Below are 21,018 nucleotides of genomic sequence, written 5' to 3' on the forward strand. Positions count from 1 at the left end.
TCATATAGCTGCCACAATACGGTGATGCAGAAAGGAAGTTGTTCTGACCTTTGATTTGGAGGCGTTTGAAAGGTAGAAATTAAAGTGAACACTTTGTTCTTCTGCTAGAAATAAAATTCTTCAACTAGGAAATACAAAACCAACAACAAAATACCTTTCCTTAGTTATGTGGGTAACGTCTGTTTTTGTTGTCTTTTTTCAGGTTATTTTCTTACATTTTCTTCAATATGATTGAGGTACAAAGCCTTGACATTGTCTCAAAACTGTTTTATGTCGACACGTTTTACTGTCTCTAAAACTGAAATTCAGAGAATAAACTATATTTCACATCTACAAAAATAGGATGAGCTCTTAATACCCCCCCAAATTATAAAAGTGATACTATTCACTGTGGATTCATTTGGAAAATGTGGAAAAGTGTGTAAAAAAAAATCCATTCATAATTCTACTGTTTTGAGAATCTTGAGGTAACCACAGTCAAGACTAGTTTTCTTCCAGTTAGAGTGTGTGTGTGTGTGTGTGTGTGGGTTGATGGTTGTCATGTTATATATACACTCTGGTAACTGCCTCTTTCACTTACGTTTCACATGCATTTTTCCATTTTAATAGAAACCTGTCACGTGGATAAATGATACTTTATTTAACAAGGTCAGTGTTTTTTAGCATTCAATTGTTTCCAATTTTTAATCATTATTTTAGAAAACCAATGAGCTATCCAATGTGCAACAGAGCCAGGCTTTAAACATTATTTGAAGAAAGCAAAACACTCAGGGAGTATTGTCAATACTTTATAATAACTATAAATGAAGTATAATCTTTAAAAATTGTGAATCACTATATTGTTCACCTGTAATTTATATAATATTGTACATCAACTATATTTCAATTAAAAAATAAAACAGAAAAGCAAAACATTTGAATGAACATAACTCTGTATGTACAGTGAACATAAATCTGTATGCATGGCTCTGATTTTTGCTTCCTATTAACTTCCAAGAGGAGTTCTTTCAATAAAGGGTATGAGCAGTTTTAATTCTCTTGTTACCTCATATCAAAGATTCATCCAGAAAGGCCAGAGAAGCTAAGCCACTTGCACTCCCACCAGCACGGATGAGCCACATGACCAGCCCTGAAAAAGGATGTTCTTAGAGGAGTATTTCCATAGAAACTTGGGGTGAGGGTGGGGGAGGGAATGTAGAGTCATAAAATTGAAGAATCTAAATTGTTTTCCTCCATGCACAAACAGCGGCAGCAGAGGGAGAGAAGGAAAAGAGTTGTGAAAAATGGCAAAGGCCATCTGAATGTATTGTTCTTATGAGAACCTATCTGCGAGGTATGAAACCTATTCAGAGCGAGTAGCCAATTCATCCCTCATCGGCATATCAGGAAGGATTTAAAGTGCAGAGATGCGATGAACCAGCTTAAAAAATGAAAAGAACCAAAGCACAGAGGGCTGCGTATCCAGACTCACTCACCCAGTAAATGGATATCTTCACTGGTAATAGATTTTGTTCAAGATGCCACCCCACCGCCTTTTCTGAGAACTGCTCTCCCACCTGGCCCATGAGCGTTGGCACCTAGCAACTATGGCTGTACCCCTGCTGTGCTGATTAGACTGGCTGGCTCAAGCTAGGTTGGCTAGAGATTTTCCTGAAGATAGTAAGTTGGTCTTTCACATAAGCTGGTATCCCTTTGGTTTTGAGGAATAGAAAACCTGACTTACACCATCTGAGGCATAAAGGTATTTTGTTGACTCACCTGCCCAAACTGTTCGAGGAGAGACTTGGACTCTTGGAGTGATTTGATGGAGGACTCAAAAATGATGTCATCCAAGTCTTGGCTTCCTTTCCTTCGAGTTGGCTCAACCCTCTAGCTGGCTTCCCTCACGGTCGCAGGTTACAGCAGCCCCAAACTCACATTCTCACTCAGACACGGAGAAGAGTGACACTGTGTCCTAGCTTTCTAGACAAATCTTCCCTGGATTCACTCTAACTGCAGCTACTTAGGCCTGTGTCTTTCCCTGAACCAATCACTAGCCATGGAAATGGAAGCCACTGGTTGACTGAAGCCAATTTGAGTTTCCCTCTAGAGTGGAGGTAAGGTCCATCCTTCACCCACTGCACTGCTGGGGAATTGGAATAATGTCAGGAGCGGGGAGCTACATCCCACAGAGGAAATCAACAAATATGCACTAACATCTCCCTTGTGGTTGGGACTCTAATTTGTAAAACTGGTTGTCATGGGGGGTGAATTCTACCAAACGGGTGGAGCAGCAGTAGAATGACAAAAAGAAAGCAGGTGGGACAGAGAAGCAGAAACAGGAGTGAGAAGAGAATACTGATGAATTTGTATTTATTTCTTCTAGTGCTTTCAAGGTCTAGTTCTATCCTACCCTCTGTTCCTTGAGAATTCCCCATGTCCTTATAATAACCGCCCCCCTTTTTGATTAAGTCATTTTGTGTTGTTACCTGCAGCCACATGTGCACCGGTAATGGCTTCTAGAACATTCCCAAGTCCTGCCTACCTTTGGCTCAGACGTGAGCCTTCCATTTGATAGTTCTGTTACCTCTTTTATTTTTATTTTTTTTTTGCGGTACGCGGGCCACTAACTGTTGTGGCCTCTCCCGTTGCGGAGCACAGGCTCCGGACGTGCAGGCTCAGCGGCCATGGCTCACGGGCCCAGCCGCTCTGCGGCATGTGGGATCTTCCCGGACCGGGGCACGAACCCGTGTCCCCTGCATCGGCAGGCGGACTCTCAACCACTGCGCCATCAGGGAAGCCCCTGTTCCCTCTTTTAAAGGTGATCTTATAAGGTGTCTTGGATTGAATGCAGCAAGCAGGAACAGGGAGCAGTAAGAGCTGACCATGAACCTGAGACAGGCTGGCAATAGTTTATCGCACCCATTTGATATGGGTATAAGGACGACATTTGACTCCATTTACTTAGCAGATGTTTATCAGTTCCCGCCATGGGAATGTTGCAAAAATCTTCAAAGAAGACTTTTCTCCCCTCCTCCCTGTACCTTGGATGCAATGTTCTGTGAAATATGTTGAATTTTTTTTTCTTTACAAAACCCATAAAAATGTCCTGGTTGACGTGCAATGTTGTGACAAGCCCTAGTAGATTGTGTCAATCATATTGCCTCATGTTACATTAAGTGACACATTGTAATGTGATTGATACAACATGGGATGACACATCATAATGCAAAATATCATCTGGAAAATGTAGAAAAACAACAGAAGACTCGAAGCCACTTTTACTTTCAAATTCTTTGAATGTGATGGTGGAAAAGATCTGCTTCATTAGGATAGTCACCTGGGAAAGGATTCAGGTCTTGTCTGGGTTTGCTGCTCTTTCCTTCGTAATTAACAGGGAATGTAGAAAACAATTGCATCTTTGGGGACTGATAAACTCCGAGTTTGAACTGAATGTCTCTAAGTCTTTGTACGGTTCTTCAGTGACACTATCTTTTCTGTACATTAAAATTGCCTTCAGAACTTTTATATCAAAAGAACTCCATCCAGCCACCCCAGTTAATATTCTCTTTAAAATCTCTGATATTTCTTTCCCTCGTTCTCCAAAGACTGGGGAAAAAACACCTTTTCAGATTTCACTCTAAGGTCCATGAGGGTCTTGTAGTGGAATATCTTTTAAAATGTTTACTGTATCTGCAGAGTCTCACACAGTGCCTGGCACATGGTAACACTTAATATGTGTTTGTTAAATGACTTATTGAAGAGTCTTTATCTTTAATTATACTTTATTTGCATTTATTGAGCGGCAATTAATCAGATAGAGTAAAGCACCATGTATGAGTTTCTTAGCGCTGCCACAGCAAATTACTACAAACGTGGTGGCTTTATTCTCTCATAGTTCTGGGGGACTGAAATGTGAAATCAAGGTGTCAGCAAGACCAAGCTCCCTCTGAAGGCTTTAGGGGCAGGTGCTTCTTTGCTTCTTCCAGCTTTTGGTGGCTCCAGAGCTCCTTAGCTTGTGGCCTCATACTTCCAAGCTCCACTTCTGTCTTCACGTGGCCTTTTTCTCTGTCTCTGTGTCTTCTTCTCTTCTTTTTTTTTTTTTCATTAAAAAAAATATTTTATTTATTTTTTATACAGCAGATTCCTATTAGTTATCTATTTTATACATATTAGTGTATATATTGTCAATCCCAATCTCCCAATTCACCCCTCCCACCCCCCTCCTGCTTTCCCCTCTTAGCATCTATACATTTGTTCTCTACATCTGTGTCTCTATTTCTGCCTTGCAAACAGGTTCACCTGTACCATTTTTCTAGATTCTACACATATACGTTAATATCGATACTTGTTTTTCTCTTTCTGACTTACTTCACTCCCTGTGACAGTCTCTAGATCCATCCATGTCTCTACAAATTCTTCTTCCCTTCTCATAAGCATCCTTGAGTCCACTTGGGTAACCTCGAGATGGATGATTTCATCTCAAAATCCTTAACTTATTTACATCTGCAACTACGCTTTTTTCCAAATAAGGTTGTATTTACAGGTTCCTGGTGGATCTATATTTTGGGGGGCCACCATTCAACCCATATACCCCAATTAACAAAAATAATAAGATGGGGGTATGTTAGGGAGGTTAACATTTTGGGTTGACCGTTTCATAAAATCTCTTTGTTTTGATCTGTGTTGAAAACCTTTTCTGTTTACTTTCACATCTTAGTAATGATAGTATTATGAAGTTGATTATATGTTTCCTTAATAATAGTTATCTCTGTAATATCACAGGCAGCTTTCCTCATCTGAATATGAATTTGCACTATTAACTGAAGATAGAATGGAAAAAGCTGAGATGCGTTTATTGACTACAATATAGACTGTTAAAGTCCTTTAAAACATGCCAACTGACCTCATGTCCTCCCTGAATGTGTGTGAGATACACGGGCTTTGTCCTGTGTTTAAACAGAGTGTATGGAGGGATTCTGGCTAATTGATAATTTTGAGTATGTAAAGTTTCCCTAAATGTGAATTTCATCCCTGTTACCTACCCTTATGCCCATATCCACCTACAGAGAGGAGAGAAACAAATTTGGAGTGACCTCTCCCTTGTGAGAGAGGTGACATGAGAAGGGGACAGGCTATTCAAGAGAGAAGGTGTGGCCTTGCAGTCAGCTTCAGGGCCACCAAATGCTCACTCAAAAGAACACTCATTCTCTAAAAATGTGTGGCCAGATCCTGATGCCAAAACATCAGCCTCTGTACACCGGTGCCAAATTGAATCTCCGAGACAGAGCTTTGGGTGAAATAGAAAAGAATAGCTTTATTGCTTTGCCAGGCAAAAGTGGACAGAGCAGACTCATGCCTTTGAAAACTATGTGTCCCAACCCAGGGGAGTTTGTTGAGGAGTTTTATGGCAACAGTTCAAGGGTGGGCTCGCTGGTGAGATTAGGGTGTGTGCAGGGCCTGCACTCCTCTAATCTGGTCTCAGGTAATCTTCTTGATGAGCTCCTCTGGTTCCTTTAGTCTGGCCTCAGGTGGTCTTCCCTGGTGTGAAGAATGGTGGCATCCTCCATTTGTTGGGCTTTAATTCTATAAAGGGCTTCAAGGCATTGTTATGTGTATCCCTTGAGCTGGATACATATACAACCTGCCCCAAGGCTGCACTATTGTTTCTTGACTGCTCCTCTCTTGTCTCTGTATCCCCTCCCTTCCCTGTTTAGCAGCTGTTCAAATCTGCCCTTTGGAGCTCAGGGAAGGTCCTGGAGGCTGGAGGGGGACAGAAGGGCTTCCATGCCCTGGACCCCCACAGGGTCTTGCTCAGTTTCTTTCTTTCAATTTAATTTTTATTTTTGGCTGCATTGGGTCTTCATGGCTGCACGTGGGCTTTCTCTACTTGCAGCGAGCGGGGGGCTTCTCATTGCGGTGGCTTATCTTGTTGCGGAGCACGGGCTCTAGGTGCGCAGGCTTCAGTAGTTGCAGCACATGGGCTCAGTAGTTGTGGCTCACGGGCTCTAGAGTGCAGGCTCAGTAGTTGTGGCGCGTGGGCTTAGTTGCTCCACTGCATGTGGGATCTTCTGGGACCAGGGCTGGAACCCATGTCCTCTGCATTGGCAGGCAGATTCTTATCCACTGCGCCACCAGGGAAGTCCCCCTGTTCAGTTTCAGTCCTCTTACTCATGATGCCCAATATGCCTCTGGTCCTTCTTTCTAACAGCAAGGCAGCAGGACCATAGTTTTATATTAACTTTTCCCCTCTTTGTTCAATATCTTCTGGCTGCATAGAGTAATTTAATAAATCAAAATCATCTCTTTCAATTTTCATAGTGGCTACATTGGTGTTCTTTTGAATGGAGTTCAATTATTGGGATGGCATATATTACTTTGAATCATTTTACAGCTCAATCAATACACACATCTTCATAATAAATATTGATGTTCCTTGGAAGCCTCCACCAGTGTCCCACACATTCAGCATGGCTGTTAGGATTCAGGCAGCTCGGGGTAATTAATATTTTTATTTTCTCCTTCCATTGAACTCACATCTGAATGTGGCCCTTCAAGAGGGAAGAGGAATTCTGAAACAAGCAAAGTCATTTCAAAAGCTATTTTACACTAACAACACTTCACGAAGAAGTCTGAGAACTGAAGTGTGCTCTGGAACGCCACTCCTACAGAATAAAGACTCAACTCATTGGGGAAAACGAATAGCCTAACTGCTTTCATCTTTGAAAATGACCAGCCAGGAAGAAATAGAATGTTTCCCTAGTAGGTTTAGAAAAGGGGAAATCTTAACTCAACTAAATCCTCAAACAAATATCAAAGGCTTGTAGCTAGGAAAACAAAGAGGATACCTGGGGAGTGTCTTCTGAAGGTGCAATGAAATCTGAACATCTGAAATCCCAAGATCACGATCACTATGTTTATTAAATAAGGTTCTAATCTGATCTTATATCTGAGTATATTCTTACAGTCAGATATAACTGATGATTTATTTTGGAGTTCAGAACACAGTGAATTATTGTCAAACAAATGGGAACATGTTTGAATTGCTAAAATATTTTGGTTTCCAGTAAGAACTGAACCCCAATCTACAGTGTCTACAGTGAAGGCATGGGGTCTCACCTACATCTTCACAAACGAAGAAGAACTAGACTCCCCCTCTCCCCAAAACACGTATTTCCTCACAAAGGGGTCACGTAATCTCCGGTATTTGTTCTTAATCATAATGTGTATACTATATACACCCATTTTTTAAAAATTGAAGTACAGTTAATTTACAGTGTTGTATTAGTTTCAGGTGTACAGCAAAGTGATTCAGTTATATATATATATATTATTTTTCATATTCTTTTACATTATAGGTTATTACAAGATATTGAACATAGTTCCCTGTGCTATACAGTACATCCTTGTTTATCTATTTTATACACAGTAGTGTGTATCTGTTAAGCAAACACCTAGATACTCTCTTTTTGTTGTTGTTAACTCTCTGGAACCCAGAGCATTGACAAAGTCATGTTAGTCAGGAAGAACTATCAGAAAAAGAATAGAACAGTTTTTTGGGGGGTTTTTTTGGGGGTTTTTTTTGCGGTACGCGGGCCTCTCCCTGTTGTGGCCTCTCCCGTTGCGGAGCACAGGCTCCGGACGTGCAGGCTCAGCGGCCATGGCTCAGTGGCCCAGCCACTCCGCGGCATGTGGGATCTTTCCGGACCAGGGCACGAACCTGTGTCCCCTGCATCGGCAGGCGGACTCTCAACCACTGCGCCACCAGAGAAGCCCAGAAATAGAACAGTTTTGAATTACAGCCTGAGGCTAAATTGTGAGACAAGAAGGATTTTGTTTATTTGTTTCACAAGCTTAGAAAGTTTTTCCCAAATGCTGAAAACGGCAGGTCCTCCAAGTGCCTACTGTGTGTACGCAGAGCAGTGTTTTTCAGATGTTTCCAAAATATCTTCTCCAGTCGGTTTGTATCAGGTATTGTCCCAATGATTTTATTTTGCTCTTGTAATTTGAGCTACATTTCAGTGCTGATTTATTACTGGAACATGAAAATCCTTGCCAGTGGTTATAAAAGGAAAAGGCAAACCCTTCGCACGTTTAGCAGTATCACAACAGTGTTGACTCTAAACTTTGAAATCTTCAAAATGGTCTAAGCTCAGAGCCCTTTCTCTCCCATTTCTGTGCAATTTATTTCAAACCTTTCCCAGACCCAGAATTTTGAATGTTTCGTGTTGTATTTTCCTACTTATTTTTATCTTTGTTGCTCCTAAGACTAGAAAGCAATGCTGTTCAGAGTCAGAAAATTTTAAGTAAGAAAATGAGAGCCCTGAGTGTAAATTTAAGGCATTCTATGTTGCTTTACTTCTGTGTATATATTGGTACTGGTAATTTGATAACATAGGGCACTGAATGAAGAAAGTGAGGAATGATCCAGATATGAGGGAGCGTGCACTGCACATTCAGACCTTATCAGCTCCAGGATCAGTTATCTGTTTGAAGAAAATTACATTGCATCTGTCAATAGACTTAATAACTCAGTGCCTGCTATTTGATAATGGATAATCACACAAATTCAGGAAGCTAGACCATATGCCATTCCAGTTTTCTATTCTCTTATTCACCTTAATTTTCTAGATGAGTGAAATTATCTAGTCCTGGACTCAAGATGGCATACATGGGAATAGAGCCTGCAGGAATCCAGCTGCCTCTGATGTTAGCGGCCCACAGGGCGCGGCTGCCGGGTTATGTCTGCGACCCTGGCAACTAATTGAAATGGGCAGAGTTTGGAAAATTGTAAACCTGTGATTTATGGTTGGAAAGTGATTTATGGTTGGAAAGATAATAAAGGGTGGATGTGGGACAGCTGAGGGAATTGGCTGGTGGGAAAAAGTGAGGCCGTAGGGGTCAAGGATTCAGGCTCTAAGGAATAATTCTGATCTCTGTATTTAGACCAAGAAGACTAGAGACTAAATGGTGGAGATGATTTAGGGATGTTTTTCCCTGGAAGCAGGGGATGTTTCAGGGCTCTTCCTTTGTACTGATCCAAGATGCTATTTCTATTTACAGAACAATTTCTCTACTCTCAAATAATATGGTCATAGTATCACTTAGTAGTGATTTTGATGATGATTGTTGAGTGAATTAATTTTAATGATAAACAAATAGATGTTCCTTGTTCTCACATATCAAGAAGATCAGATGCAGGTACTTTCTGGTGTGGACCTGGCTGCCCGGGGACGTCATCAGGGACTCAAACTCTTTCTACCTTTGTGCTATGCCCTCCATACCAGGGTTCTTGTCTTGATGCTTGTTTCTGGTGGTCACCAGGTGGCCACCACATCTATATCCTCCTGTGCAAGACGGGAAGAAAAGGACTGAGTCATCAGCATTTGCCCCTTCGCATCAGGAGAAGCAAACCTGCTCCAGAGGCTCCCAATAGACTTTGACTTTCATCCCATTAGCCAGAACGGCGTCGCATCAATATCTTGAACTTCCAAGAAGCTGCACAAGTGAGCATCTCACTAGCGGCTGGGCGTATTGCTGCTCAAAAACAATCAGAGTTTTGTGAACAATGAAGGAAAAAAGAATACTTATCAGTTGGGCAATGAGCAGGGGATGCCACAACCATCTACTTAAGATTTATTGTGGAAGGAGACTAAGTGTTAGACAACTGTGCTATCTCACATAATCACAGGGAATAGGTGGTTCAAATGATGTCACCAGTGGGGGCCACGGGGACACCACTCTAGTCTCTCTTTACATGGTCTTTTTAATAGGAATGAATTAGATGTTTCGGGAATTTGTATCAAATCAAGCAAAACCACAAGGCTATACCAGGGAGAGCTGACTCAGCAAGGACAGGAAACTGAATCCACATTTTCAACCTGGTTCTTGGCTAGAATTATCTCCTAGGTTTCTACAAGGCCAGAGTCTCAACTAAGCTCCTCTCTGTCTCTCTCCCAGATTTACTGACTTTCAGACCTCAGATTTCTGTGGGCTGGGAATAATAATCAAATCATGTTCCTAGAGGAAGATGACATCTTGCTGCAATAAGAGTCTATCACCTATTCACTGAATCACACAGATAAGAACATGAAAAAAGCTATGTACATTTTGTACCTATGCTACATTTCTTTTTCTCCCAGGCAAGCTCACAGAGTTTGATAGGCATCTAACGTCTCCAGAAATGCTAGAGAGGGAAGTTGAGGCAGATCATACTGTGTTTGACAGATATGGATCCTGAGACCCAAAGGCTTTTTCCTGAGTCACCAAGCAACAGTCACCACTGCAGATACTGCTGAAAAACTCTTTCCACTCGGCCACATGGCCTTCCTGCAAATGGATGCCTCTCAGAAAGCTAAATCACTACCTCGAACGAGGACAAGGCCATTGGTCAAGCATTTTCTTTTTTTTTTTTTCTAAATATTTTGAGTCTCATGACATAGGCGGATTGTGTATTTATGACAACAGCAGTTTATTAATTAATTTATTTTTGCTGTGTTGGGTCTTCGTTTCTGTGCGTGGGCTTTCTCTAGTTGTGGCAAGCGGAGGCCACTCTTCATCGCGGTGCGCCGGCCTCTTACTATCGCGGCCTCTCTTGTTGCGGAGCACAGGCTCCAGATGCGCAGGCTCAGTAGTTGTGGCTCACCGGCCTAGTTGCTCCACAGCATGTGGGATCCTTCCAGACCAGGGCTCGAACCCATGTCCCCTGCATTAGCAGGCAGATTCTCAACCACTGTGCCACCAGGGAAGCCCAAGCATTTTCTTTTGAAGTGAGGATTTCCTTGAGTAGTCAGTTAGGGTGCGCCAAATGCCTCAGCCAGAGGATGTTCCAGAAGCTGGGCTTGTCTTGGTAGATTCATGAGGGCTTGACAAGGTCACCATTTTTGTTTCTGCATCTTTTAAGCGAGAGAAAATGTGTTTCCAACTTAGAATTTATATCCTTCATTCTTGTACCTAATTGTGGAATAGCTGTGAATAAGTATGTAAAGTTGTAATGGGCGAGTGTCCTTCTTTTTTCTATCACTTACTCACTCAACTATTTATGGTGTATCCACTATGTCCCCGGTATGGTTCTAGGTGGGGAGAATACGAGACAGGTGAGCTTGCTGCTCCCTGGGGCTTTCTTTCTGGCAAAGGGGAGACACAAGCAGCAAGTGCATGCTTAGTGCTTTCAATGAGCTGAACTCAGAAGGTGGCAAACAGAATATGACTTCGTAGTTTTTCTTACCATTGTTCCTTGGAAACTGACTCTTGCACTATTCATCCTCATCCTGTGGACAAAACCTGGAGCTAGCAGCATCATTTTCCCACTTTTAGTTACAAGAAGAATCTCCAAGGCATTTGAAGGGTACTGCTCTAAGACAGAAGAAGGTAGGTTTGCTGAGGGAACAGGAAACCAAAAGCACCATGGTCACCTTTCTTCCTGGGGAGAGGGGAGAGAGCCTGGGAGCAGCTGAGGTGGGAACTCAGGTGGGAGCTGGCCAGGTCCTGGGCCAGGAGTGCAGGTTTTATTTCTAGCTTGAGCAGCAGCAGTATCAGAGGGTTTTGAGCAAGAGAGTTATGTCCTCTGATGCGTAGTTTCAAAGATCACTGACTTTTGAGGGGGAGTGGATTGTAGGGAAGCAAGTGAGGAAACAGAGACATGGGTGGTTGGGGGAGGCTCCTGCCCTTTGTCCAGGGGAGGGATGAAGGTGAGGAGGAAGATGGTGAAGGTGGATTGGGGGCCTGCAAAGTCTTTCAGGTGGACCCTTCTCTCTTCTAGTCCATGAAACCTACCCCTGTGGCTGCCATGCTGTAGTACTTAGTAAGTCCTCCATGAATTTCACATGGACATCTTCGTGAGTTAAAGAAGTGCCGTTGGGCTTCCCTGGTGGCACAGTGGTTGAGAGTCCACCTGCCGATGCAGGGGACACGGGTTCGTGCCCCGGTCTGGGAAGATCCCACATGCCGCGGAGCAGCTGGGCCCGTGAGCCATGGCCGCTGAGCCTGCGCGTCCGGAGCCTGTGCTCTGCAACGGGAGAGGCCACAACAGTGAGAGGCCCACGTACCGCAAAAAAAAAAAAAAAAAAAAAGTGCCATTTATATGATTTAAAGAAAAATGTGTCTTGTGGCTTCCCTAACTTCTTCTCTAATATCTCACAACCCCTTTCTAAATTTAGATCTTAGAATAAGCATGTATTAGAGGCATAAAATCAGGCTAAGGTAAACTTTCCCTGACTCAGAATTTTTCTAATTGTCACACCTTGGCATAATTCAGCCTTCAATCCCTACACAGAAGAAAAAGCATCATTAAATATTGGAAGAATTTAGTTGACTGACTTTTTAAAAAGGTATTCTCACTGCCCCTTCACTTTTCCTCTCTCTTTCTCTCCCTCTGCCTTCCTTCCTTCTTTCCTCCCTCCCTCCCTTCTTTCTCTCTTCCTTTCTTCCCTTCCTCCCTTCCTTCCTCCCTTCCTTCATTCCTTCCTCTTTCTTTCTTTCTCTCTTATTTCATAAATAAGAGAATAGGAAAGCAGAGGACTTCATTTGAGAGAGAAGACTCAAGGGGCAGTGCCGTCACTTGCCCAGTTTTACATTTATACACATTTGTCAATAATTATTTTGAGGAAACGAAAGGAAATTCAGTGATAACTTTAGAAAATAAAGAAACCATCCCCAGTATAACCAGAAACCACTCCCAGAGCCACCATAAAAGTTCAGCACAGTGCATGGCTTCAAAGCAGAACTTGTGAAGCAAAAACCATGATTAAGGTGTCCTTGTGCCTGTTGGGAAGGGATGCGTCAGGTCTCACAGGGGCCTGATAAAAGGACTCTGGGGTGAGCTGAGTTTGTGACTGGCCAGGATAGACCTCAGTGCCTGCTGTTGAGCTCCCAGACCAACACCAGCATCTGTCTCTGGCCTCGCTGCCGTAGGCTCAGTTCTGCCTGCGACGACGGCTGCCTGTCCTGACGTCTTGTTCTTGGGGCTGACGGCTGGCTAGGGACAGAAGTGGGGAGTTGGCCACCTGCCCTCTGCTTGTGGGCCCACCTCCTGTAGGCCAGGCCCCAAACAACTCCAGGAAACTCATTCTCAAGCGGGGAAGAACACAAAACCTATGAAACTTAGGAGATATCCTCTTTCTTTAAGGCATTTGCTTCCCCACGAATGGTCCAGTTCCTCTGTGTGCCCATCAGCCTTCTCTGCTTCTTCAAGGCAGTGGGTTGGCCTGGCCACAGGCCCTTTCCCTCTGCGGGCCACAGGCCCTTACCCTCTGCGGGCACCACGGCCTGTAGTATCTCCCAAGATGTTTCTGTTTGTTTCAAGGCAAATGAAACTTCATGGAGCATTTCTTCCTTCTTTCCCAGAGCAAAGGCTGGCACAAGGGAGGGAGCGGAAAACGGAGAAAGTCAACTTCTCAGCACCCACAGAGCAAAGTGCTGACCCAGCCAGCGAGGGGCACTGGGACCAGAGCTGACTCCGGAGCAGCTGGCGATGTGCAGGGCCCATTCATCATGCAGCTTCCTGAGCGGCAGGTGAGCGAGATTCCTAGGGATCCCGTGCTCAGTCTGTAGCTTAAGAAATAGAACAATCTTACTTCTTCTCTCCTCTCTCTCTCTTCTCCCTCTCTCTCTTCTAAAATAGGAGCAGATATCTTTCATTTCTAACCCAGATGCTACTATTTCTCTGTTATTTGCACTTACTGTGTTGAAATGCAACAGATGTTTCAAAAGGCTTTAAATTCCTCATGCGGGTCCCTGACAAGTAAACTGCACACATAACTTTACAGCCTTCCTTTGCTCAGACTCTTGGCAGATTTTCCCCCCCACCAGGGTGGAGAGGGGGAAGAAGAATTCTGTAACAAAATGACAATGAAAAGAATATAATAATAATCATGACTGTTTATCGAGCTAGGACGTTTAGTTACCCCAAGTAGTTTTCCCTCTGTTATTATTAGTTTTTTAAAATAAATTTACTTATTTTGGGCTGCGTTGGGTCTTCATTGCTGTGCGCGAGCTTTCCCTAGTTGCCGCGAACGTCTTTGTTGCAGTGTGTGGGCTTTGCATTGCAGTGGCTTCTCTTGTTGCAGAGCACGGACTCTAGGCACCTGGGCTTCAGTAGCTGTGGCTCACAGGCTCTAGAGAGCAGGCTCAGTAGTTGTGGCGCATGGGCTTAGTTGCTCCGCGGCATGTGAGATCTTCCCGGACCAGGGCTTGAACCCGTGTCCCCTGCATTGGCAGGCAGATTCTTAACCACTGTGCCACCAGGGAAGTCCCCCTCTCTGTTATTTTATTTGACACTTGTAGCTATGCCAAGAGAACAGGTATCATTGCCCCCATTTTACTTATGAAGAAATTGAAGCACACACAAGATAAGGAAATGGACTGAAAATAAGGCTGAGCCGTATGTGAAGATAAGAACTTGAAGACAGATCATGGAATCTTAGTCTTTGAGCACACACACAAAACACCCTGAAATGAATTCCTTCAAGAAACCGAATTTCCCAGCCTTTACCAATAAAAGAGGTCCCAGCATAAGTAGCTCCCACCTTTTATGGGATTTTAGCCCTCCTTGTAGTCTTTCTAATAGTCCCTAGGCATGTATCAGGTATAGTCACAAATGGCTTTCTGATTCTCCGCTTCCCTTTAGATGTCTGAAGCCATGCGCCTCACCCTTGCCTTATGTATGAGTACCTTTCCTTGCTGAGAACGTCTAGAAGCTCCAGTGCCAGGCCTGTCACCCTGTACCCTGTTGGCTGTACTGTGCTGGAGCAGGGCTGTGATCCATCCAGAATGGGACAGTCCTTCTCCCCGAGACCCTCCTGTCTCCCAGGTACTCCCTAAGTCTTAGACTAACAGATTTTTCTTAGAACCTTCTCTCTGCCCAGGGCCCAAGCTGTGTGCAGATCTCAGTCTCTTCCGTTGTCCTCTCCTTGTCTCTGGTCCACCAGTTAATCAAAGTCTGACTTAGGTACACAGAGTGCATAGCACTCTGCTGGCCCTCCCTCTTCAGCTCTTAAATATTAAACAGCTTGAAGAGGAATGATGAGTTACCTGAGCAACAGAAAAGTGTAGGTGTTCCTCATGGCATCCTTGCTTGCTCCTGAGAGGTCTTCGCTGGCAGGTCTCCCAGCAGGACCAGTGAGTGGCCCTGCAATCTAGATGGGAGCAGATTGCGGCTCTAAGTCAGTCATCTAGTTGGTGAAGGTGATGGGACAAAAGGGTGGGAGCCCTGGGCTCCTTGTCATTCCTGCCATCTCTCTGCCAGAAGGCTCTTCTCTCACGGAATCGAATCTCTTACCTCCTTCAGGTCTTTGCACCAAGATCGCCTTAAATGAGACCTTTCTTAACCACCCTATTTAAAACCACCCTGGGCCTAACTAACCCACCTCTCTGTTTAATTGTTCTCCATAGCATTAAAAAAATAGACATAACATAAAACACATGTAACAAAGAATTTATCACTTAGCCACTTAACTGAACTTCTAAGTGTACCGTTCAGTAGTGTTAAGTATATTCATATCGTTGTGCAGCCAATATCCACAACTTCTTTGTCTTGCAAAACTGAAACTCTATACCCATTTAACAATAACTCCCCTCTCCCCTTCCCAGCAGCCCCTGGCAGCTACCCTTCTATTTTCTGTCTCTATGAATTTGATTACTCTAGGTACCTCATATGTGTGGAATCATACAGTATTTGTCTTTTTGTGACTGGTTTATTTCACTTAATGTAATGGCCTCAAGGTTCATCCATGTTGTACCATGTGCCAGGATTTCCTTCCTTTGTGAGGCTGAATAATATTCCACTTCACGTATATACCACATTTTGTTCATCCATTCATCCATCAGTGGATACTTAGGTTGCTTCTATCCTTTGGCTATTGTTAATAATTTGTCTCCATAGTATTTTTCACTTTTATTCTAAATTAAGTACTTACTCGTTTTTTGGTTCGTATCTCTCATTAGAATATCAGGTCAAAAATTTCTGTCTTTTTTGATTCCTGCTATGTTCCCAGCTCCTAGAAAAGCACCTGGAACATAGTAGGTACTCAAAACTTTTTGCTGAAACATGGATGGACCTAAAAGATTATCATACTAAGTGAAGTAAGTCAGACAGAGGATGACAAATATCATATGACATCACCTATATGTGGAATCTTTAAAAATGATACAAATGAACTTATTTACAAAACAGAAACAGACTCACAGACAAAGAAAACAAATTTATGGTTACCAACGGGGAAAGGGGTGGGGGAGGGATAAATTAAGAGTTTGGGATTAATAGATACACACTACTATATATAAAACAGATAACCAACAAAAACCTACTGTATAGCACAGGGAACTATATTCAATATCTTATAATAACATATAATGGAAAAGACTCTGAAAAAGAACATATATAAATATATATATATATAAATGAATTGCTTTGCTGTACACCTGAAATTAACCAAGGTGGTATTAAATGGTCTTTAAATATAAGAGTTATATTATCTCACTTATCTTCAGGTCACCTACGAACCAAGGTCCCTTTCTTCAATCAGACAATGACTTTAAAAACTGAGTGCACAGGGCTTCCCTGGTGGCACAGTGGTTGAGAATCTGCCTGCTAATGCAGGGAACACAGGTTTGAGCCCTGGTCTGGGAGAATCCCACATGCCACGGAGCAACTAGGCCCGTGAGCCACAACTACTGAGCCTGCACCTCTGGAGCCTGTGCTCCGCAACGAGAGAAGAGTGGCCCCCCGCTTACCACAACTAGAGAAAGCCCTCGTACAGAAACGAAGATGCAACACAGCCAAAAATAAAAATAAATAAATTAAAAGAAGGCTCAACATTAAAAAAAAAAAAGCTGAGTACACAGGTGGGATTTGGCTGTGGTCCTCACCAATAGGACTGTCTCAGTTCTTTTCTCACAGGGGCTGATGGGAGGGGTCCTAAGACACATTTCTCAGGAGAGCAGCCTGATGTTTCATTGCTGTCCCCAGTCCAATGCTGGCAGATTCCTCAAGTCATAATTTATGTGTGCAGTTAAGCTAGAGGGAAAGAAGAAGGGTAAGGGAAATAAAAACTCTTCTTCACGTATGTGCCTTGCCTTTTACTCATCTCCATCAACCATAGACTTTAAGGACCTGATTCCAAACAAGAAAGCTGAAAGAATAGCAGTGTTTTCTTGTAATAATTATTGATGAAACTGAAGCCCAGCATTCAGTTGAGTCCCTTCCCAATCCTCAAATATCAAATTGTCCTTAGAATAATCTGAGTGTAGATGGCTGCAGTGAAATTCTTCGAAAATTGGTCACTTAGGGTCACTTAAAGTGTGGTCTGGGTACAAACAGTGACATCAGCCTCCTCTGGGAGCTCACTAGAAATGAGCCTCCTCTGGGTACAAGCAGTGACATCAGCCTCCTCTGGCCTATCCCTGACCTGCTGAATCAGAAGCTGCATTTTGAAAAGATCGCCAAGAGACTCAAATACACCCTATCTTAGTGCAGGCTGCTATCACAGAATACCATAGATTGGGTGGCTTATAAACAACAGAGGTTTATTTCTCAGATTTGGAGGCTGGGAATCTGAGATCGGGGTGCCAGTGTGGTTGGGTTCTGGTGAGGGTCTCTTCCAGGTTACCGACTGCCCACTTCTCATTGTATCTGTTGTATCCTCACGTGGTGGAAAGAGAGCTAGCAAGCTGCCTGGCCTCTTCTTATAAGGGCGCTAATCCCATTCATGAAGGCTCCACTCTCATGACCTAAATACCTCTTAAAGGCCCCATCTCCAAATACCCTCACAATTCCAGCATATGAATTCTTGGGGACACCAACATTCAGTCCACTGCATACTGTAAAATTTGATAACATTAGCTTAAGGTATTCACTCATTTAAATAATTTATTCTTCCCCAACTTTTAGTACAATTACCCTATTGTAATTTCAGAGACTAAACTCTAGTCCGTACAAATAATTTGACTACAATAGTTATTTTGCATTTTATCTGGAAAGCCAGTTTATTCTAAAAGATCTGCTAATTTTCAGACTGTGTAAGTCACCTTTTGAAATCACAGTATCAGAAAATGAGTCTATGCAATTTAAGATTCAGGGGCAACTTGTGGAAAAGAACTTCAAACAGAGCAAAAGCAAAAATAGTGCTTTGGATTTTAATTATCCTTGCTCTTTTTTCTCAGAATACGTAGGTCCCTACTGGACATTGTATATCTAGAGAAAGTAGAGGGCTTTAAGTGAATTAATGTCATCCTACATTTCTATGTCTGTTCCCCCAAACTAAATTCCTGCAGTACTTACATCCAAATTCTCTCACTTGTGTTACCCCCATTTCTGCTATCACCGCTTCTCATGAGTCCAACTCGAGAGTGCAGACTCTTAGTGATATCATTTCAGATTATTCACACTTTCCCCCTTCTGTCTGAATTATTAGATGAACTTGGGCAATACACACACGATACCAACGAACGTTTCTCTCTGTGGAGCTCAGGTGTCCAGTCTGATTAGTTGAGTCACTATCGTTAGCTTGGTGATTTCACTCTTCCTTGTTGGAGTAATTCCTGTACTATGATATGTCCATAGGACCTAACTGAAGTGCAAATAGACTGGGGTTAATAGTTTAAAAAATATCTGTCTTTGAGAAAAAAAAGGACATGCTTGAGACATACTCTTGAGGCATACTCTGTGTTCTTCAGGCAATATTGTGGGTCAGGAGTCCCCGCAAATCAGAACTTGACGTTTTAACAATCAGATCATGGGAGTTTAACCTCCTCATTGGACAGATGGGGAAATTGAGGGTCAGAAGATTTCATTGTTCTGCCCGGGGTGACATGGCTTGTGGGAATCAGATGAGAGGAGAACTTGGTGATAGCGTCTCCCTTTGCTAAATAGAACATTGGGATGTGTGCTGACCGCCAGTCCTGCAATTGAATGCATTTTATTTAAAAAACACAAGCAGGTATGCAGCCGAGAACTGCCACTTAACCTTCTGGTCCCCAACTCCTGCTGTGAGAAGCATCCCCACACTAAAAACAGGAGGACATTTTGAATAAGCAAGTGGCATTGGAGGTTTCTGTCTCTGGTCCTGTTAACAATAGGCTAAAAATTGGCCCTGACGTAGTGAGGGTGTACTGGTGACCTCTCCGGGGAAGTGTCTCTAGAGCACTTTGTTTTCTTGTGAGCTCCTCTTTCCATTTTCTGTTGCCTTAAAGTCAAGCCATAGAGAAACTAGGCAGGATGCCTCAATTTGGGCCAAATGACCTGTGTAATAGCAATAGTTACAACTGATTCCAGAGGACACACTCTCTTTGCTTCTTTCATTTCTGTGTTATGAGGCAAATAGAAAGAAGAATGAATATTTGGAGCAGGGAGTGAAAAATCACCAACTGTTTGTCTGGAAAGACACCAGCATAGATGTGTGAGCCCTTAACCCAGGGCAGATTAAAGCGCCTTTGACATGTCATACAACCAAGATCAGATATCACAATTCGGAGAGCATCGTTAAAAGACGTACCGTTGGGGCTTCTCAGCTTTAATCACAGGTGGTGATGAGGGCCTTGCCATGATGTGAGTGTCCGTCATACATACAGGCTGGTAAACCTTCCCTGGCAGAATGAGAGAAGGGGCTGAATCATAAAATAATGGTAGTGAAGTGCTGCTTTGGGACAGCTGTCCACCGGTGTTGAAGAAGCTGGGTTCTTCAACCAGGCAGGAGAGAGAGAGTGGGCGGTGATTCGTTTCTGTTTAAATGTCATGTTTCATGTGGTAGGGTTGATTTTAATTCAGGTTGTATTTGACAGAAGAGGAGCTAGTTTGATTCCAAACAGGATCAGGTAAGTGGCTGATCAATTCCGAGTTGATTTCAGTTAGCAAAGACTGTGGCCAGAGATGGTTTCCAACGTACACAGGTGAGCAAGGAGCACATCCCTGGACCCGCAGCAGGCTGTCCTACTGCCTCAGCTGGCCTGGGCCTGGTGGTGGCAGATGGGAGACCTCTAGGAGCGCAGTGTGGTGTGGGACCAGGGCTGGCCATCGGCTGCCCCTCCACCCTGGAGAGGCCGGGGCCGCCAGGGGAGGGACTTCCTTGAAAATCAGTGAAGCACGGGTCCCGTGTTGTTCTACAACGGAGCTGGATCAAGAGTCCGTTGTTAGAGTTGTGGGTGATTTAATTACAAGGAGGATGGAATTTTGTCTCATTTGTCAGCCCTCCCCTTTCCCTGTTTGGAAATCATGCTACTCCTCCACTGCAGGGGTGTGGTGACTGCTACATGTTATCTATGTAAAAAGCTCAGACCTTTTTAAAAAAAAAAAAAAAGGCCCCATCTGGTTTTTATTCAATTCTACTAAAACATTTAAAATATTGTTTGTGTTCTTAAAAGTATGAAAAGCCAGATGAGCCATTTACAGGCTTTTACAAATACATATTTCTCCTTAGACATGAGAGATAGTTATTTGCTCAAGGTATAGGAGGGGAAACTTCAAAAGACTTCAGTTTGCCTGCAAACCCTGTAACCCAGAATTTAAAAAGCATCCCGGGTACCTCTCCCACCGCTCTATTTCACTGCATCCTTCACCTACAAGCGGAGACGGGGCTCTCCCCTGAAGCTTGCCCTTTGCCACAGACATTAACTCCCCACCCAAATACATCACCAACGATTTCTCTGTTGATAGATATTTTTCTTTTTTTTTCCACCCAAGCCAGAACCAGGACTGTTCTCTTTTTATTTCTAGATTTTTTTTCAAACTCTCTGGCCAGCCCTGGGAGGTGCCTTTGGTCATTAACCACAAATCAGCAAATGGTGTCTCTTCATTCAGCTCATTTTTTTCTCTTAGGTGAAATCCTGAGCCTCAGGTCAGCCTGAGAGTGCTAATGATTACTTGGTTAACAACTTCAAGTGGAAAGTAGAAATTCCCCATTTCACACCAAAGACCACCAGCTTTGGTCTCCATATTTTCGAAAAACCTCTTTTTAATGGCCCTGCATAATTCAGGGTCTCTAATTTTAAGTGGGTCTGTGGTCATCTGCACTATAGTATATTTCAAATGATGCCAGGCCAGAGGAC

General features: G+C 43.2%; 1 long non-coding RNA gene across 1 annotated transcript in view; it reads left to right on the forward strand.

Moving 5' to 3' along the window:
• LOC132531430 (uncharacterized) overlaps positions 1-21,018 on the forward strand; it is a 49,143-nt gene that overhangs the window by 25,414 nt on the left and 2,711 nt on the right. The window contains exon 2 of the long non-coding RNA XR_009544102.1: positions 13,324-13,491. This is a non-coding gene — a long non-coding RNA (uncharacterized LOC132531430). The remainder of the gene's footprint in view (positions 1-13,323; positions 13,492-21,018) is intronic.

This window comes from Lagenorhynchus albirostris, chromosome 13 (genome assembly GCF_949774975.1).
Source record: "Lagenorhynchus albirostris chromosome 13, mLagAlb1.1, whole genome shotgun sequence".
Taxonomy (NCBI): Eukaryota; Metazoa; Chordata; class Mammalia; order Artiodactyla; family Delphinidae; genus Lagenorhynchus; species Lagenorhynchus albirostris.